Source organism: Zootermopsis nevadensis, unplaced genomic scaffold (assembly GCF_977971745.1).
Source record: "Zootermopsis nevadensis isolate Lab colony 2312 unplaced genomic scaffold, Znev_1.0 Znev_ptg000024l, whole genome shotgun sequence".
Taxonomy (NCBI): Eukaryota; Metazoa; Arthropoda; class Insecta; order Blattodea; family Termopsidae; genus Zootermopsis; species Zootermopsis nevadensis.
The window spans coordinates 8,483,178-8,505,565 of record NW_028259156.1 but is presented as its reverse complement, the minus strand read 5'-3'; the positions used below and the strand labels follow the sequence as shown (position 1 = coordinate 8,505,565).

Below are 22,388 nucleotides of genomic sequence, written 5' to 3'. Positions count from 1 at the left end.
GTGCAAGAAACAAAATGAAGGGTCGAACAATGCTTATTTTATATTAAATTAACGTTAGGATGAGATTGCTTATTGGCCTTGGGGCTGTAGCTGTACATTATTTCATTTCACAGAAATCTGGTGCTTCCCGCTTACACATCACCCTCTTCCCCTCTCCCCAAAATTCTGTTTCATAACAAAGATTGATTTTACACGTCCCCCCCTCAACCCGCTCAGTTTCTCATCAAACACCAAAGCAAAACATCAGATAGGAAAAGTTTAATCAAATATTCAAAAAACCTTAAGTATTTTACCTCCCTCTTTTTAAAAAGTGGTATCTCCTAAGATTTCTGTCTTCTGGGTTGTTGCGCTGTGTTGCGATGCATCGCCCTGATGACGGAGGCAGTATGACCTCAGAAACGTTGGTAAACATCTACCAGACTACACAGCGCAACAACCCAGAAGACAAAAATCTTCATAGACATCACCCTGATGATGGAGGCAGTATGACCTCTAAAACGTTGGTAAACATCGACCAGACTACAGAGCGCAACAACCCAGAAGACAGAAATCTTCATACTCATCGCCCTGATGACGGAGGCAGTATGACCTCTGAAACGTTGGTAAACATCTACCAGACTACACAGCGCAACAACCGAGAAGACAGAAATCTTCGTACTCACCGCTGTGAAAACCTCATCAAGGTAACAGGAAAATCGCACGGCGTTGAAATACAGACAGAGGAGCCCGGGTGAGTGAAGACAGCTCAAAACTTTCATCGCAGCAAAACAAGCAACGCTCTACTGTTGACTTCAGCTGCGTCGAAAATGGTGGGGGGATTAATTAGTTCTAATATTTAAGGAAAACAATTCATACGCACTGTTAAAGTCTTCGAAATCTTTCTGTTTGCATCTTCCTCTCTTTTCCCTAGCTATAATCATCATCACTTTCTTTGGCCGGACTGGATACAGAAACTTCATCATAAACTGCACAAATTGTTCCAGCGAGAACATTGTTGCTACTTGGAGACGACCTACCAGGGGAACTGCCAAGTCTCTTCCTGATGAAATATTACTACCACTTCAAGTTCGGATGCAAAATAATCTTACTACATAATTTATAGAAGAGAGATGTTTGCCATTACCATACTTATTAGCATTGTTTCGACGAAAAATACAAAGATAAAACAAAGACGCTACCAGCTCTCCTTTTCTGTCGATGTAAAGTTAATGTAAAAGAACATAAAGGTCTTGAAAATTGTCTAAAAGCGCCTTGGGCATTACTGTGTTACATCGTCAGTTCTTTATTCTATAGTAAAATACCTGCATCAATGCTGAAGTAAGCGTCCATTCTTTAACAGGATCTTCATTCGAGTAATGCCATTAATCACGCTAAACGTTTCCGCTGACAAAGATGACCGGAGATGTCCATTCATAATCACAGATTTTATTAAAATAAACTGTACTAAATGATAATAGTATAAACATGTATTTAAGTTGAATACTTTCTATTATTTGCAACCATAGTGATGCATAAATAACGTTTCATGTATTAAACAGATTCTAAGCAACGACGCAACTGGTTACGATCACCTAAATCAGACCAGAGACAGAGAAACGGAGAAAACTAAAGGAAAGATTTTATTTAGGTAAGATACACACGCATTTTTACAAACTTGACACAACACCGTTTTAAAATCTTTAATTATTTTACGATGTTTTCATAACTATAAGTTAATCACAAGATGTAATTGTAAACGGTGAGTGGTAAATTATGTACAAGGAAGATTTTGTGGTATATTTTAAGACATTATTCTTTAATTTTAATGGAATTACTGAAAAAAATCACGAAAACATAAATTAATAGAGCCGGTATCATTGTCGAAATTCGAACCTGACATCTCCATACTATTATTTTGGATGCTAACCAATTTACCGTCACGTTCTATAACCGAATGCTGAGGTTGTTTGCAAAGCAACTTATTACTGAGCATATGAAATCGTAGACAAGCTGCGATGAAACCTGCTGGTAAGATTCAATTTAATTCCGTCTGCCAAAAACATCCCCCTCTTTCATTTCAGTCTTGTATACAACCTTACTTAAGCAAAGCCTACAGTAAACGGTAATATGCTAAGCCAATTAAAGGAAGGTATAGGCTAGATTGTGCATGCAAACTGACCTCACTCTCAAATCATACCAGGGTCAATACATCTCAACTGGAACAATTCCTCAACATCATAATGGCAGCAGCCTGTATGCTTTTCGTTATTCTACCATTTGTAGATCTCTCTTCCAACCTCAACGCTGTGTCGAGGTTTCGGAGAGGAAGATGAGAAGTTGCTTAATACAAACCATTCCTTGTATGCAAATATTGACTCAGGGTTTTGCCTACCGCATGATATTCCACTATGCAAATAGCCCAGAACTATAATTTAGCTACAAGTCACAGTCATGGAATGCATAAAATATATTTAGTTGTAAATAACAATTATGCTGCAAGCAACTGATGGATATTATATGAATCCGTAGATTCTGTGCGTCAAACGTCGATATTCACAGTTGAGGCCACCATTTTCAGTCACCTTAGTTTTACAACAGTATTTATAGGAATGTATGATTTAAGGTTTTCACAGCGGTGAGTATGAAGATTTCTGTCTTCTGGGTTGTTGCGCTGTGTAGTCTGGTCGATGTTAACCAACGTTTCTGAGGTCATACTGCCTCCGTCATCAGGGCGATTCACAGCGCAAGTATTTAGGAACACCAAATTGAGATGTTAAAATTTACGTGCAGTTGTATAATCTTATACAGGATTTTTGATGAGGGAAAATTAATTCGCTTTGCTACAATATATTTGTGAGATGATAAAGTTGCGTCATATTGTGATAAATATATATTTGTTTAAATCTTGTCAGTCTAATCACAATAAAATTCCTATTAAACACGGCAATACTTCCAGACGGATATAACTCCTCCACAACTTCATTTCTGGATGATACAAAAACAACAACAAAACGTTCACCCATACAAAATCATGTTAAGCACGACGTACATATACAGAACAACTTCGAATACGATATTAAAAAAATACAATAATATCTGTAAGAAAACATCATTTGAAATCTGATAAACATCTGACTAAAAGTTGCATTTAAGAAATTATATTAAAGTTTATATGATTTTATACACCTGAAGATGGTTCTTTTAGAACTTAAACATGTCGTGTAAAAAAGTGATGATCTAATGTAAATCGAACATTTCGATAGAGAACATCAATTTAATATATTTTTAAATATTTAAATGTTAATTATAGTAATATTTTAATATTTAATAGGAATTTTATTGTGATTAGACTGACAAGATTTAAACAAATACAATATATTTATTTATCATCGCTCGTGTACTTAAACGTCGATAATAGGCTGCAAGGCTGCAGAAATGGTAATGTGCCCAGACAACCTTCCTTAGCACCAAGAGATATTCATTATCATTAAAGCCACAACGGGACCTTTGTTCTGTGTATATTCAAACCAGTACACTCTAAAACAGCAGCTTAAGAACTGTCAGTAAACTAGAACGTTGCTATAAGTTATAACACCAGTCCATGATCTTTCTTACAGCAGCAAACCTCTACCTAAAACCAAACAATGTGAGATCACATCTAAAACGTTCTATTACAAAGACAGACACAGCGTCTTTCTTACCTGACTCAGTTAACAAATGTTTGTTACATTTTGGGCTTTATGTATTTCAGGCTACAGAACAGTCATTCCTAAATTGAATTCCTTCGTTTATAAAATAAAGACATGTTGTGCAATCAGGTACATGCGAGAGACTGTAGTGTGTCTGTCCTAACAAAAAGTAAAGTTTTAAATAATTGGCGGATTTTCATAAAACTTTGCATGGGTGTGAGTATGAGTACCAAGCTACTGTCGACTAACTAGGCTTTTGGCGGTGTGAGGTATGCATCGTGGGGTTTTCAAATTACGTGATATAATAGGCTTATACTACATACATGTAACTATCTTGGAGATATCTCCAGATTGCAGATAAATCTCATGCATGCTCAATTATATTAACGCTTTTATAAAAATAATAGACAAAATGTTCAAGATTTGTGGAATTTAATTTTTTCCTCAACATAAACCTAAATTTTGAGGGCGTGTTTTCGGACAATAGAATTTTAATAATGTCCCAATATTACACTATAGCTTGCAGAAGAATTATAATAACAGATTCTCTTAACATTAAAGAAATTTAATCTTGGAAGATATAAAACATTTTTAACGATGTACAATATTATTTATAATACGAGTTCTTGACAAATGGCCGCAAAATACCAATACCCACGCGTAAGCACACTTAGGTTCCCAAGCAAAAAGCTTAGAAGTGTTAACAGTGAAGACGACATTTAGGTAGACTAGACCCTTGGCTGTCCGCATTTCAGACAACCTGCATTCTTTAAAGTGCTGTCTGTTAATCTGAGTGGAACGTGCTAAATTTTAGAACGCTAAGAGGTTTGTTATGCCTCTTTTAACACTATTAACACCAGACAAACTTTCATGTTAGTTACAAAGTTATCTCCAAGCAAACAATGCCAGGAAGGTACAGTATATTTATTCCGTCTTATTTTCTTTTGTAAGACACCATTCCTGACGAAAGTTTATGACTGGCAAACCAATTACAAAAGTTACACTTTCAGAAGGTAACATTCTCGGTACAGAATTTACAGCTCCAAGTATTAGAAACTAGTAGAAGACTTAAGTGTAAACTGAAGTTTCTGAAGAATAAAATAAAACGAAATCTGATCACAAATCCTCTTGTAAGTCAACGACTTCGTTTATTAAGATAGTTCTGAAGTCAAAGTGACAAAAACAGCTTCGGCCTACAACAATGTGAAGTATTTTATATAAAGAACAAAAAAAATACACAGTTACAAACTTTGCCAATTAGTTCCCCGTTTTATTTTGAATGACATAAAACTATGTTATTTTCACACTTATACAGGTGAGAGTAAGGTCAAAGAGAATTGTTTCGGTTACTTGGATAATTAGTTTTTTTTCCAGAATCCTAAGGGATTTGAACATGATTTTCGTCTTAGTTCATGTTTAACATAAGTGGTTATTATATAAGGATAATCTGATGGAGCACAGTCCTTTCTGAGCAGAAAATAGTCGCTAAAATAATCAAGATATTTCCCTTATAGCTCGAAAATGACAATACCGATATGCACCGGGTTCGAAACCCGGGCAGTTCTGTATCCTTGATACTAAGAACAATTCAACATTTGCAAGATCGAAGTTGTGTGTTTCGATGAGGGTATTACAGGAACAACGACAATAAACCCAAAAACTGACCTGGGTTCACGTATCGAATCATCAGGCCCATAGTTGAGCTATCGAAAAATAAAGATCGATTATAAATGTAAACATTTGTCAAACGACCCGGCAATAACACTGTGGGCACTCCGCTGGTCTGTGAAACATAAGAAATTTATTATAAATTACGTCAAAAATAATCACACATTAGCGAGACATGTGTTGTAGGATTTTTCACGGCGGTGAGTCTGAAGATGGCTGTCTTCTGGGTTGTTACGCCGTGTGGTCTGGTAGAAGTTTACCGACGTTTCAGAGGTCCTTGCAGCCTCCATCATCAGGGTGATGTGACATGTCTTGTTTTTCTGCGTAATCACCCAGCTCTTCAACGCACGTAATCCATCAGTTCATACGTTTCCATAATTCAACATTTTTTTTCTTAGGCTTTAAACTATACCTGACCGTTTTCTGTCGTTGCCTATTAATTTCAGATCTAATTCACCTATGTCGATTTTTCGTTTATCCCGAATACGCTGATAGATCTACTAACCGGCCTCAATGACAGTTGCTTAGAACGTGCATCACCAGCGGCATTGATTCACCCAAATTTGAGTTTTTTCACCCACTCCTAAATTTTCCTCTGTCGCACATAAATTATCGTAATTATGAACTGTCATTCCGTAAAATTAACTTGTTTTCTCGTTCCCTGTCTAAAAACTCTGATCACAGATCGTTCAATTTCTTTGTTGTTTCCAGTCAAAGAACAACCACGTCAACAGTGACAGCACTGCAAATATACGAAAGAAAATTATGACCAAAAACGTAAAAATTTTAATACATTTATATAATTGTTCATATCCACAATATTTTTCAGTGCTATCACATAAATTATAAATTAAACGAAAACTATAATTTCATTGTAATAAGATATATCGCTATATTAGAATAAAATGTTTGAGCCTCGTGTACAAGTTCGAAAGAAAATGGTTCTATTACTCAATAAAGATTCAGGTAAAAACGGAAAGAAACTTCTTCGGATTCATATTCATGTGAACGTCGTCCATTGTTTCGTCGACCTATCACCTGCATTAATAACAACCGCGCCTTTAGCTTATATTCTGTGTATAACGATTTCATTATTAATTAATGACACAATTTCTTACGTTTAAACTACACTTATTAATTATCTTCTTCTTTAATTTTTGCGGGCTAGACCCTCTGGCCTATCTAATTCAGAATTAGTTTTGTAAAATTAATCTCTCAAGCATTTGGTAGTTATACATAGACCAGACATCGGCCCATCGCAGTTTCTACTACCACTTAAATCACTTTTGGTCTAAACGTGACGTAATACCTGCAGGTTATTAATATACACATGTTTGTGACAAGATTACCAAGACAGCTCCTCCACGTCTGAATTACCTTGTCAAACAAACAGTTCCAAAGCTGCTCTTTAACGAAGTAAATATTCCACACCATCGTACCGATTTAAACGACTCAACAGCTACTAACGATCTTGATCACAAACAGCATCAAGTTTGATAATATATAATCTGATAAGAAGTTCTGAAAATAATCTGGTACGGTATTTACATTAAAATTATTTAATCTTTATATAAGAGGTACGGATTATTAAATATACGATTTAATAATACCTGTTCATAATTTATGCTAATACTCAATTTATTACTACTAGGTAAATTCGCCACATATATGACCTAACAATTTTTCAGTCATCATAGTTGTTATATTTGAATATAGCATGCATAATACAGAATATATAGCCTCATTTATGATCTATGCGGGGTATTTCTTGACAAGCTGGGCGTACTATTTATTAGTTTTTCAAGAAGTATTTAGTTCCATGAAAATAATTAACTATGGAACTGGTTGAGAAAAGAAACGTTTACGTAGAATGGAACTTCATAATATGTTCTCTTCACCTAATACTGTTGAATGACCGAATTAAGGAGGAGAAGGACAAGATAAGTAACATTCATGGAACAAATTATAAATTAATTCTTCATTTTGGTCATAAAACCTCAAGAGAACAAATAATCCACATAGAAAGCCTTGGCTAATTTAAAGGATAATGATCAAATTGATATCAAATGATGGAGTCTGGAGGATTAAGGTGGCTCAGGATGAGATCCAATGAAGATACTGCACGCAGTCGATAATAAAACTTCATAAGAAGGAAGTGGTTACTGACAAACTGAATGAATACGAATTATTCAAGGGACTATATTCACCGAGGACTTAGTTCGGCTATAGTGTTTTCTAACGGAGGAATGCATGTGACGCCTGAACCTAACCTAACCTATTGCTGCCACGACGACGTAAGCTGATAAGATGCACACGCAGTTCTCACAATCGCTGAAGTACAGATGTAGAGCTCTTAAGGAAAACAGCACTCCATACTCAGCCAGGTAGTATTTGGTTGGTTCATTAGTTAATCGATTCGATCGCCCTCGACTGGAAATCATATATGAAGTTTCGGGCTAAATAACGCAATTTTCGCAAGCGTTAAACTACAAATCTTTTAGTAGTAGCACGAATCGTCTCATCGTTATCAGTTGATGCAAATATACGACACAACATAAGTGTCATGAGCAGAGAAGTTATATTTAAAATTGTGTTTGAATATGGAACCCAACAACCCCCTTCAAAATTTTATATGGGCTTAACTGACCTCTAACTCTGTATAAACTTCGGTTTTACACGAGATAACGTTCCACTTCGGTGACTCGAGACCAGATTACACGTCACTTTGAGTATAATCTCCAACGCATAATTCTACTCGTTGTTAATTCATTGCCATTCTTGTGTCGGGAGCTCCTGCTAATTATGCATTTTATAAACAAGACCGCTGTAAAATGCATAGAAGCCAGCGTGTTTAGAATACTTTGGCATTCCTACGTGACATTTAGAAGCAAGTCTGTATTTTATAAGCGATATTTCTTGCTTCGAATCTTTAGTGTACAGAATGCTTTGCGAAATTCGAATGTGTACTGAAGACATTTCAGCACCGTTTTAGCTTGACAAATCAAACGTTTCTTTAGTTACCTTTGAAACAAATTTACTGTTCATTTAGCCAATTTTTTTCAACCACACAAGTTAAGATAAAGTATTACTGTGAATCATAAAAGAAGCCATCGTGATCTATATTAAACATGACATCCCAACATTCTTCTATGGGAAGTAATCAAAAAGAAGAAAACGTTAGGAAAGTTGGCCCCCCCAAGAACCGAAGCCGCCATTTTTCCGAATGTGAAGCAGGAGTGCCCAATCTCTAGCATTCCACGTTCAGCAGTTCTCGTGATGACTTAATTATATTACTGAAAATGTAGAAGATAATGCCAAGAAAATAATACAACACCTGAACTGAAGAGGAAGGGAAGTATTGTTCATATGCAGCCTAGTCCATAAACAGAACTGATCTCGAACATTTCTCCGTTTTGAATAAACATTAAAACATTGAACAGAATTCAACTGATTTACATCACTGCATTTTAAAACATAAAACAAGCCAAATTCATCATGAGTAATAAACTTTGAGCCAAGACATGTAAACAACTTCCTCCCTCTCTATAAAAACCACACCTAGAAACAATGACATTGTAAATGAAAATCTGTTGAGAAATAGACGTCTTGTCGATCAAAACTGCAATGTCAAGTTAAAATCGTTTGATCCGTAAACTCTCACAAACGAGAATGAATGTTATAATCAATCTTGCACAGAATAAAATTACCTTTAACAATATCAGAGAATGTAGTCTCTTGACAACAATGTCCTTGCAGGATGTTAAATTTATACTTACTCTGAAATACTAAGACTCCGAGTACGTAAACGAGTCTAAATTTTGTGTTCGCCTACACGCAGACCACTCCATGTATGATCGTATCTGACAAATATATCTTTGCTTCATCGTTACTGTTTTATATGCAGTGCTCCGTAATGCGAATCATCACGGACACAGGAGACAGAAACCGCCGCCAACACTACCATCATCATCATCATCATCATCAAACCTACCATCACAACATTGTTAAAACTGTTATAGTACGCCATTTCTAACATTGGCTCCACCGACGCCAGACTCATTCTCTCCTCCCATAGCTATCATCACCATAATCACCATAATCTTCTTCAACGACAAGGTTAAATGTCATAATCTTCATCACTGTTTTTCATTGAAACTGCAAGTTATGTTAAACATAAACCTCCCTGCATTTATTTGCTTAATACCACTTTCATCCCTGTCTCTCTTGTATAAGATATATTTGCGACTATTTATTTTTGTTATTAAGTACAATTAGTGGCTTTTGAAATGATGTCCTGACATACAGACTTCATGAAATGATCGTCATTAAACTGTTACTATGTAGAGAATCAAATCAGATTGGTTGAAAACAATTTCAAAGAAATTGTCTCAACCATTAACGCTATGAAGCCGGAATTCATCTAAACAAAATGGAACAATTCAGTCCGTACCACAAAGAAAACACCACCGGTCTTAATCACAAAGATGCACTGGTTACTACTGGCTAAGAAAATAATCCTTGTTTACTCCGAGAATCATAACACAACTAATAATAAAATCTAAGTGAGAAAAGAAAATATTATTAAGTACCTGGTACATACACTTGCCTCGGGATTAATTGGTTAAATATGAGTTACTGATGAAAAACGCTGGAAATACAAGTGAGACATTTTGAATGGTGAAACAATCTGCAAGTATCTACAAATTACGTATAAAACATTTTTACTTTTATTTTGTAATTTAAAACATGGCTATTGTACGTGTCTTTGATGTTAAATCGGTTCGATTTAATGCAGTAACAATCCGTACAGTCTGTGATAAAAGTAGGACACAAACTTAAAAAGAAAACAACCATTTGCTCTCATGTTTTTACATTCATTCTAGTCGAATCAGAATAAGAGTTCATCCAGTGGTTAATTTGCTTTAATTACTGATTCGTTCACAATTGTCATTCACATATCTAAACCCAATGCGACATATTTGTGTCTTAGTTGTCTGTTGTGGTCAGCCGCAACTACCCAGCCAGCCATCTAAATGGAACAGTGTTTAACCAGTCAGACGTCTATCATATTCTGCTGTATGGGACACTTTAATGTTCTAGTACGCGAACATTTTTCACTGTCATATAATTTCGCCGTTGAACATTGACCTGAATCAGTTCAGTCTATTCTCACCTGACAACGTAGTTTTAAAGTAGATTCATCAATTTTCAATTAGTCTATTACGTTTGGTCACTTTTCACGAAAATTTATAAATGTTGTGTGCATTTATGTGTATGAATGATCTTATCTGTCTTCATCAGCCAACTCAGCAGTACTAAGCGAAGACCGAACAAATTAATGTAGCGGTGATGATCTAGAGTTTTAATCGGGAAGCATGCGGTTTGATTATCTTTCGAGTTCCAGTCTATCGTTACTGGTTTTCTTGTTTTTCCTTAGTATCTCCAGTGAATACGGGGATGATAAGCTATCTTGTAATAAGTCACGATTGGAAGATAATTGTCTTATACGATTTTGCGTCGTGTAGACTGGTAGGACTTCTCCGACGTTTAAGAAGTCCTTAGTGCGTCTCCCCACAGCCAAATCCGTTCATATCCTTAAACACTCCGTATTCTTCCTATTTTTTTCATTTCAGTCGACGTTGCAGTTAAAATTTAATCATTAAATTACATACTAATCGGTCATCTAAGTGAATAACAATAACTAAGAATTTTATCGCTTTACGGTTTAGTTTATCGATGGTTCATGTGTCTTATCGATCGTTCGAATTAAAATTATAGTAGTACAGACGATTAGGCAGTTACAGCGAATCTCCACACACACTCAGTAGGCCTTTGCTTTCATCACTGTACGGAAATTTCACACGCGCGAAGCCGTTTCCTTCACCCCCCCACCCCCCGATGTAATTACGCCACCGACCCGTGTGTTTATTTATGCCCAGACCACGAGGTGCATACATAATAGACTAAATACTTGCTTGACCAAATGATCATTATGCATGGGAGAATTTCGAATTGCAGGGAAACGTCTCTGATGTGAATACATTCCGAACATTAAATTATGATGTTAGAGACTTACATAATATAATGTTACATTATATAAAATATTTTATATTTTATATTAGTTAACTGGCCGTTATATTCCTAAAGGATGGATTGACGGGGGACTTGACAAAGCTGATAATGAGGAACATAAAAACTTGAATTATTCACCAAATATTATTAGGGTGAAGTAGGCGGGGTATGTAGCACGTAGTTGTCGCCATAATATCTAAGCTAAATACAGATGCAGTACAACCAAATAACGTTAAGATGTTAACTTGTTTTTAGAAGATTTATATTCGCAGATTCTTTGACATCGAAGCAATGTTGATAAGCTTCAGAAGGAGTTACCTATCATTATGTTCACAGTTCAATGACATTTTCTGGCTGACTTCTGGCCGACAGGATTTAATAATTCGCAACAGAACACCTTTACGGCACAGTGATTAATACTGCTGTTTGGTATCCAGAAGGTTCTGAGTTCAAATCTCGGCCCGAAGACAGGATATCTTGACGGCGACTCGTAGTAGTTTTCCACAACCCCTCCTGACAAATGGCGAACAGTAACTTAAATTAAGAAACACCCGCTTCCTACAGTATCATTCCATTTCGTTATTCATCTGTCATCCATCCCATCATTCGACTATACAGTCTCAGCTAGAACAGTTTCATTGAAGTCAAGATAATGTGCGGTGGTCCAGTGGTACAGTCCAAGGAAGGAAATAAAGAATGAGCTATATTACCGACTGTGCCACCAATGATACCAACATGGCGATCAAGAAAAGTCTTCAGATATTGCTATCACCACTGTTGTCGTATTAGGGTAGGGTACTGAAATTGTGTGAAATGGAGTGTGGTTGCGGACCATCGTTTCTCTGCTACAGTAAACGAGATACTGGAAACAGGGCAGGAATTCACACGTGAGGGTGATGAATGTTTTACTGGCCGAGCTAACAGCTTCAATAAAAGGCTCAGATTTGCGGTTTCCCGGCGACACGTTCTCTGCTCTGCCACTTGTAACCAGGTCAGATAAACCATCACAAGCAGAATACTGGGTGTTTCTAAATCGGAAATGCACTGACTCTTGTGTCAAATCGTGTCCTACGACTAAAATCTCTCACTCAATACTTCAGCAATATAGTTCAATAGCTGAATAAATCCTCCGAACTCATGGATGCTATTAATTATTTAACTATTAGTAGAGCTACATGTTAACATTTTAACTGCTGGAGACACTACATTATAGATTATTAAGCCTACAAACACGAAAAAGTTAGGTGGGAAATAGAAATATCTTTCTCTGTGGATGATGCTACTGACATACGAAGCTAACCACTCCAGTTTATAAACTGTATCTTTAATTTACGTCTATACGGCTAAATAGATATGCCTGTGGCTTTCTTTAATACGCTAACTATTATAAATTAATCTTTGAAAATGTAAGTAAATACATGACTTATTGTTAAGCTTTAAAACTTCATTTTAATCTCATTTAATCACACATCGAATAGAGTAGCCTCCCCTTCCTACACTTGAAGACGGAAGAATAAACATTCTTCGAAACGCTGGGTTTTGTAGATAATTTTAATCAAAAGGCAATGGATAAGGTCCGAGATATAAAAAGAAACTTGTAAAGCAGTCTCATAATCGTGTACAGACTACAGCTTTGCGAATTATAATCGTTGCTATCCCAGAGAGTATTCAGTGTACTAGACGTCGGAATTTGCCATCACAGAGTCCAAACATAGCAGTTAATCAATAACTAATACATTCAGTCAAAGACTGTATGACGTATAATGTAGGGCGTTGTCGTCATAACACCACGATAAACAGCTCTGATGTCAGATAAATGTTGACGTAGTAGGAGTTACTTTGATACTCGAGAGTCAAGAGGACAATGAAATTATATGCGTCTGTCATGTTGGTATACCATTCATTTTCCGCCCCAACAGATCTCTCGTCTGACCCAGGCTTTGCAGTTGACTAAACACGTGACACCAACAACAGATCAGTCGCACAAACTTATATACTGGAAGCAAAATATCTCAAAACTTGAACTACGTCACATTGAGGAGTAAAGTTCTACCAGATTACATGGCGCTATAACCCAACAGACACTACCGTGAGAAACGCAGACCCCACGAGGCATTCATTGCTTTGCTGTATCTTCAAACATTCATATTGTGTACAAAGGGCTGTACATTTTTTAAATGCGCAGTATATAATTTCTTTCATTCTAGTGAGATACAGCATTTATTATTTTTGTACTCTTACTTAACGTGTGTGGAGAATTGTCAGTGTACAAAAGCCCCACTGGAAATTCATATCTTCACACCTTAACCGCTTTCTTCATTTTATTACGCTCCTCACTTCTGCTTCCTTCCGTATCCTTTCCCAGTTCCATTTCAACTTAGAACCACAATGAAAATCATCAGTTGTGCTACGAACTACGTTATACCACGGTTTTATCTATTCTTGTTAGAAATACTGTAAAATATATATAACTGTGGCAGCACTAGAAAAACAAAACATTCTTCCCTTCTACAGTCTTCATTGAAAGCTTTTAGGGCACTGTTAAATGCAGCAAAATTGGTTCTCATAAGATTCAGCTTACTGACATTCACGACTACTGAAAAGACACAGACTTCATTTTATCTGCACATCCATTTTTCATAAATATGTATAATTCTGTCTCCTCCATATACGAAATGAGCTAAAATAAATCCCAAACCCTGAATTCAGAAAACGTATACCATCGCCATATAGACAACCAGAACAACGCTTACAAGATAATCACAACATTCAAAGGCAAATTCCTTTCTAAATTCTATACCACACGAACTCTGTGGTTATGCAAGGAATTCCCATAATATGAAAGCGCGTACAGTGAATTACCCCCAGGCTGTATTTCTTTGTACAGAATAGTCTGCCTAATCTCCGATTCGAAACCATGCAGGATAGATTAAGTATTGGGATATGCCTATAAACATTTTAATAAAAAATTTATGCAGTGGAATAGACTCGCGGCTTAATTTGTTCACTAAATTGAACAACCTTTTTCAGTCTGTACACAATACGGCACAAAATATGTAACTGTATTGAAAATGGCATGAAAGAAAGCAGTTTTCCCTATTTTAGTTAAAAGTAATTAATATTTATAAAAAATGGAAAGAAATGACGAAATTCCTCAGTCAGGAGATGCAATATCTTTATTGTTTGCGACACACATTTTGAACACCAGCCTAGCTAAATTTAACATAAAATATTTAAAATATTTATTCTGTATAAGAAATGGTTAGTCCGGCAACTTAATTCAGCTTTGATGTTTGTTATTTACTACATTCAAACTGATTAGAAATATAACGCAACCAGAGAAACGTTTTGTGGGTACAGAAAATGTTTTATTCAGAACGGCTGACCTGATGCAACATATCAATTTTAATATTTTAATATTTTCCGTCAAATCACAATTTTAATAAAATAATAAAATATAAAATATTTAAAATATCATTTCACGTTCCGCATCGAATGATCGATTTACAAATTGGAACGTCTCTTACGACATATTTCGGTTATATTTAACCGTCCTCAGGTATAAATTAGATTGGTAAATTTAAAACTCGAATTACAATCATTTACAATGTTATGCAGTTTATTGAAATGTTCTTATCAGATTACTCTTATATATTAGAACGAAGGTATTGTTTTTATATGGCGTGGTTCATCTGATGTTCAATATTAGTCTGTAAAGCAATGATTTAAATAAAACATTACCTTCGTTCTAATATATAAGAGTAATCTGATAAGAACATTTTAATAAACTGCATAACATTGTAAATGATTGTAATTCGAGTTTTAAATTTACCAATCTAATTTATACCTGAGGACGGTTAAATATAACCGAAACATGTAGTAAGAGACGTTCCAATTTGTAAATCGATCATTCGATGCGGAACGTGAAATAATATTTTAAATATTTTATATTTTATTATCTTATTAAAATTGTGATTTGACGGAAAATATTAAAATATTAACCTAATTCACAATATAACGCAAATATACTACCTTATATCACTTTTAATTAAAAATTTCGATAAATAATCATAATTCAAGGGATGACTTCCGGGGGCCATCTCATGGGTGAGGAAAGTCAAAGGTATATTTTTCGTTGGTCTTCTCTCCCACGGCACATCATCACACGTGTGAATTTGCCCGAAACACACGTCCACTTTATTTCATAAATATAAAAGAGCTGAACATAAGAATTTATTTTAAAGGCTCTTAAAACTTGACAATTTATTAAAATTAGGACATCTAAAGAACCACGTCGTGTATAATTCTGACCGCATGAAGCATCAAACAAGACCACAATCTTCATAAGTCTGTCCTACACAGATATCACGTAACGTATCCAAAGATCGAATTTATAATTACTTGTGTACAATTCAAGTAAAGTTAAATGCCTATTTCTTCTTTAGGAGGTCTGCGGTAAATCCCTATCTTTCTAGTTAGTTAGAACAGCACACAAACAAGTAAACAGGAAGTTGGGGTGGAGCTGTTTCAACAGTGTGCAGGATTCAACTTGTTCCGAGTACCCGACTCTGCCCAGGCCGGAAGTAGAGTTCATCCAAGCCAGCGAGCATCTTGTTGCCGACTCTGTAAGATGCCAAGGGAGGAGTAATTCGATTTCGTGTATAAGTAGTTGCAATGACCTAAGGCTATCGTTAGAATCAACGCAACCAACCTAATTAGGATTCTAACTTAATCAAGAAAATCATCTCCTTCTCCGTTCCTCTGAAAGTAATTATGTTAATCAGTGCAGACTCGTGTAAAACCACAAAAGTGGGGATACAGGAAGACGCAGAGGGCTCTAATCATCAGAGAGTACACACAAGACTTGTAAACAGCTCATTATCTTTGCCTTCCTAAGTATCGTTAGGAGGTGCTTCAAATGAAACGGAAATAGATGTGACTAAAGGACTGCAAAAAGGGTGTGAATGCGATAGAGAAAATTATTCTAAATTACTGACATTGTTTATTTAATATTAGACAAATCATGTTTATTGCTTATTAGTCTTTTCACATTGTCTAGATTCACATCAAACCCTTCTGTCACATTTAATTTTGAATGGCTCGTTAAATACAGAGTGGTTGGAGCACTGTTTTTCTTATCGGTAGTATTGATTGGCAAACCAACTCTCCGACACAATTCGCGTCATACTGACTGGCTCACTGGCACATTTACAAAACAATAGGAAACAATGGCTGCAGCGAAATAGCTGAGTGTCGGACTTAATAACTGATTCACTTTCTTGATCTCGTAATGCACCCATTACTCGAACGTATATTTTTTAAACTTTAAACAATAAGTACAGTGTATAATCTTTACCATATGTGAATGATCAGTCTGTTCAAGGAAATTTGTTAGATGGTACGACTACAAATTCCGAACTGAATCGTAAATTTAAATTTTCTGAGTGGTACATTAAAATAAAAAATTATAAATACACTTTTCTTTGCAAATAAATCCATATATAGAATTCTTGCAACTATCATAATTGATTACTAACAACAAGATAACATGTAATCACGAAAAAAGTCATTAATGAAATCCGTAATTCTGTACTGGATATAAATACACTGTGGTCTTAAGATAGATTAACCCCTCAATATTTATTATTTAAGTAGTTTTGACGTCAGAATATTAAGACACAATAACGCAAACAGCAGTAATTAAAGTAACTTGATTTGCAATGCATAAATCAAGTATTTCATTCAAAAGACGGTCTAGAATCAATCGTATTCAAACGAGAATTAAAGTAAGACTACAGTAAATAACGTCAACACAATGTAGCTACACATTTCTTCTTTCTTCTTTATTTTTTATCTTATTTTCCTTCTCTGCGAGGACGGTGGAGTCGTCGTCTTGGAAAGGAACGAGGAGGGGGGAGGGGTAGTTTGACAGAAAAGAGGCGAGAGCCAGCCCTGAGAATCACTTAAATCTAACAGAAATAAATTTTTGGAATGCTAACGTTGGTGCGGACGGGTTCAGGGGATTTGGCCAGCTTGTGTTCGCGAGCTTTAGAAAGCGTATCTCGACGAAGCGACGATGCGACACATACGCAAAGCTAGCTCTCGAAGTAGTTTGATATTCAGGGAGGGATCTCTGCCATTCTTTAAGCGCCACTGCAAGTAAAAGGGAAAAGAGGGAATCAGGAGAAAAATACAAGTCACGGAATCCATTCATCGCCAAAATGTAAAATGAATTCTTCATGTATTAGGTGGTCTCAAAATCACAGATCCCTCTCATGCAAAGTACACGATTTTTCATCATTAGGAAAGGGAAAATGTGAAATATCGCAGTTTTCTGAAAGTTAATGCACTCATATATACTAAAAAGACGATAGATTGAATTTCGCATATCATGTAGGAAAGCCGTGTTTTACGTAACCCACAATTAAACAAACACGTGGCAACAGAAAAACTGCGCACCAGTCGATATAATGCCAGTATAATCCTATTGGTCAATAGCAGCCTTAATGATGAACCTATTGTAGACTTAAATCCGAACATCTGTAAACTGCATTAATTTATCTGATGATGTCCGAGGTGCGTAAGACACGCAGTGTTACCGATATGAACTTCGTTTCAAAGTTCTCACTTTATCAGGCGCGTTGTGAAATGCTGCTTGATGTTTACATGCTTCTCTTAATGCTACCGAATCGCTGTGAACTGAAACGTGCAAACAATTGTTATGAAAATAACTTTTTAGTGACACCAAAAATTTACTCGGTTCTCGCGCGCTTGCACGGGTCTCTGATTTTGAAACGGAGTCTCATATAACCTCCACTAGAATTACAGTGCATTTAGTATGAGATATGTAGACTTGTATTGTTTCTTTTTCAGAAATTTTAAAAAAAATTATTTTACAAGTACTGAAGACTGCCATGTGAGTTGGAAGTGGTTCTACCACTGCCTGTTATTTTTACGGGGTCCGCAGTGGCCGCTTGGTCGCTGGGACCGTGGGTTCGAATCCCACTGAAGCCATGGATGTTTGTCCGCGTTTTTCCGTGTTGTGCTGTCCTGTGTACAGGTAGAGGCCTTGCGACGGGCCGATCCCTCGTCCAAGGAGTTCTACCGAATGTCTATAGATCGAGCCAACGAAAAGTTGGGACCCGCAGTGCTCAGGCACTTGAAGAACGGGTCGTTCCCAGTATCCCAGTACCAGTTATTTAACGCAGCCGAGCATAATGACTATTAATAAGCTGCCTATCTAAAGTACAGCAGTAGTAGTAGTCATTAAAAGTTTTAGAAAATTAGTTATCAATGTAGAGCAATTCCAGAGATTCAGAGTGGGTAAGAGATAAATATCTTAGCATTCAGTCAGTTGCTCATGCGTTCAGTACATCATGACCGTTACTAAGAAACAAGGCAATCAATCTGCAAACGAAATAAATATTTTATCAAAAAGCCTGCTATTCATTTCACTCTTCCACTAAATGTTATCATCTTAATGTACGTAATAAACAAAAGTTAATTTCTCATATACTAGCCCATCTAAATAACATTTAAGAATTAAGACCTAACCTCAAAACAGACACAGCCCTCATTAAATAGATAATATAGTCCTATTTACAACAACATTCATAAGAAACCCATAAATACAAAATACAGAGTTAGTGACTGTTAAAGCAGTTGCTACATATTGTTATCACTCTGTTTTGAAGGTTTAAAAACGTTGTTAACATTAGTTTTAAAATCTGTAATCCTGATTTCCACATCATAGTTCTGTGGGCTAGGAGGAGAAAGTAACTACATTTTTGTATTTGTAAACCTGTTTAAACTGGACACGTACAATGGAAATGCATTTATTTATTAAATTTCACTTGTGGTATTTTAATAACATTGTCAGTAACAGAATATACAAAGTACAATAATAGAATGATTAATGAATTGAAAAGGAAATGGAAGGAGCGGTGTTCGCCTAAGGTAACGCACTATCCCGGCATTTGTTTGGACAAACCGAGAAAAACAACGAAAAAGCTTAGAAGAGTCAGTCGCCAGTCTCCAGACTCAGATTTGAACCCGTGAACTCCCGTATAATAATCTGGAATGCTAACCACTGTCCGCGACGTTCGGTGTATCATTTTAACAACAGATACTAAAATTTCGAGGCTCAGACTTGAGCCCATGTAGAAATCCTTCAAATGGAAATACACGCTCAGATTTTGTCATAGCTTTCACAACACTTCAATCTTTTTCTCGGTAAAAGAAAAGTCGACTTTAAGTTTAGTATTGATTGAAAAGCTGTTCCTCCTACCATACTATTTCCTTCTTTCTACTTACATCTTTCCTCATGATGATTTTGCTTGCATGAGCGACTATTCGCCTTAATAGAAAATACTAGTAATCTTGGGAAGTGGCTGTGTTTTAGAGACCACTTACTCAGCAATAGGTTATTTCCATTTCAATCATGGACACATCCACCTTCAGGACAAAAGACGTGGATCGTGAAAAGCAAAATGAATACAGGATTCTACAAATGGCTGGAGTTATGTTTCTTTTAAGTCAGACTTGAACAAACTTTGCCATACAACTGTTTGTATTATCGTTTCATCAAATAATTGCCTACTTCCTAAAATGATACAACGGGGTTACAATATAAGGATTGAGAGTTTGTAAACTCTCATTCCACGCGGGGTTCACGTGTGTAAATTTCACTTTACTTTTCAATATGTTCATTTAAATATTCAACCATTACACTACCTAAGATGGCTATCTTCCGGGTCGTTGCGCCTTGTAGTCTAGTAGAAGTTTACCAACGTTTCTGAGGTCCTTGTTGCCTCCATCATTAGAGCAATGAATTGCAATTCCAGGAAAGACCTCTGAAACGTCGTTGAACTTCTATCAGACTACACGGTGCAAGAATCCAGAAGACAGCCATCTTCAGACTCACCACCGCGAAATCCTCAAATTCTAATTACATAACTTATATGAATAACATTAGAATAAACTGTATATCACATTAGTAATTGAAACATCTTTCTATGCAATCCCGTGTATACATACAGCTTGTACGTTTTGTTCTGACGAGCTGGAGTGACAGTTATTTTTATCCAATAATGTTCTAAACCTCCAACGGAATGGACAATTTGGTGATCAATATTTAAGGAAGAAATTAGTTTTATTCGTAAATTCATAAAAACACTTATCTTCGGCTCTTACAACTTTGTAATTTTCTTTGCTATAACTTATGTAGTTTTATCGAGGCAATGAGTGGGAAAATTTCAAATTAATCTTGAAAGGCTACATCAGTATTCTTAGTTTGTCTTGATCCTAAGTAAGATTTCATTCAGTACAATTGTCTGACAATCGACTGATCGTCTCTGACATTACAACTTAGCAATGACGACGTACCATATTTGTATAAAGCTGACATTCTTATCACCCCAAAATAGTGAAATATTTCATAACCCGTGTGACGTTTCATGTTCCAGAAAGAAAAAGATCGAGTGGAAAGAATTGATTAACGTGAGGATACAGTTTCGAAAAATGGTTACCATTAATGCTTCCAGGGACGGCAGGAAAAAGTTTTCTGAAGGTGACCACACTCACTATGTTAGAAAAAATATGTTTTGCTTTTACATATACAGAACCAAATTTCATCAAATATGACAACTGGCCCAAGAACATGTGAAATTTCTTTGTAAAACAAATAATAAATAATACAGTGCCTTCATTGATTTGTTGTTTTATAGATCGACACTTGATTTATATCGGGATAATCTTGTAGCGCTGGGCAGTGAGTCATGCAGTTCCTGCCGAAGACCGAAAAGTAACAGCTACGTTCAGGTTCATCAGTGAACACATCTTTCAGCAAAAATATAAACAGTTATTCAATAACCGTGATTATGAGGTCCAAATTTTAATATCGTTCCATCTATCATGTTAAGGAAATGAGAACTAATTATTATAGTGGCTTCAACCACGTTTCAGCTCTACTGGGTCCATGAAGAGAAATATCACTGCATTGGCGATGCGTGATGCTTATTGTCGTCATAAAGCAAAACTTTTCTTTCCAGACATAAAGTTCACCAGTCACGATATGGGCGGAGTAAACTTACATCCAAATCTAATCATAGGGCGTCAGAAGACAAAAAGGATTGTGGACTTTTCGAGCCAACTGAATTCATTTCCTTTCCAAGTGCTTCATAATATTCGGTTTAGGTCGACGTTCCGAATTACATTACCATAAAATATTCACTAAGAAACGAAAATATTAAAATATCTGATGAGGGAGGGTTACGAAGGTTCCATTTCCAGATCAAATAAGATTCTGGTCACGTGAAAAATTTAAATTGAAAAAATGTCACAGACTTTTTATTTAGTAAAATACTGGGAAAGGGAGCCCCATTTCATTTGACGAATGTTATGTTTTATGGCAGTGTAGAAGATACTTGTTCCCACCTGGCCTACCAACAACATGAAGAGACGAGTGGATTTGGCAAAGACTTCATAAGTCGTTAAGCTTCCTTCGCCAGCCACTTGCAGCGCGCATAACGTCCTTTGAAGCACGAGTTTAACGCGCTCCCCTCCGCCCCGCTCGTTTCAACACCCAACCCAATCTACCAAAGATGTATGTGATTTAATCAAGCACAATGTCACAAAAGGCCGCGAACAGAAGAGATGGAAAGACGCGGATAGGAGACGGATAATGGCCGTTCTTTTCTGCACATAAGAGACTATAATAAAGGGGGTTAGAAATGGTGGCCAGTGCTGGAAACTACCACATATCTTAGAAGGCCACGTCACTAGTTACACATGGGCGGTTTGGTGCAGTCAAATTATGATTAACACAAGATGCAAAAATAAAACCACTACATCCTGAGTAAGTTACAGCTAACTCAATAGGTAAGAAGAACATTCTGCGTGTAAATTTCTCCTCACGCGTTTGAAATTTCCGCAAATGCGCTCTGTTGCAATGATACTAAATCGTATGGAAACTAACTGGTT

At 36.2% G+C, this 22,388-nt stretch overlaps 1 protein-coding gene and 1 long non-coding RNA gene across 6 annotated transcripts in view; one reads left to right on the top strand and one right to left on the bottom strand.

Annotated features, from left to right (window-relative positions):
- LOC110827975 (uncharacterized) overlaps window positions 1-22,388 on the bottom strand; it is a 289,498-nt gene that overhangs the window by 72,260 nt on the left and 194,850 nt on the right. The window lies entirely within an intron of this gene.
- On the top strand, window positions 1,550-21,118 carry LOC147872801 (uncharacterized). The gene is made up of 2 exons (XR_015536778.1): window positions 1,550-1,627; window positions 20,873-21,118. It is a non-coding gene; the product is annotated as an uncharacterized LOC147872801 (long non-coding RNA).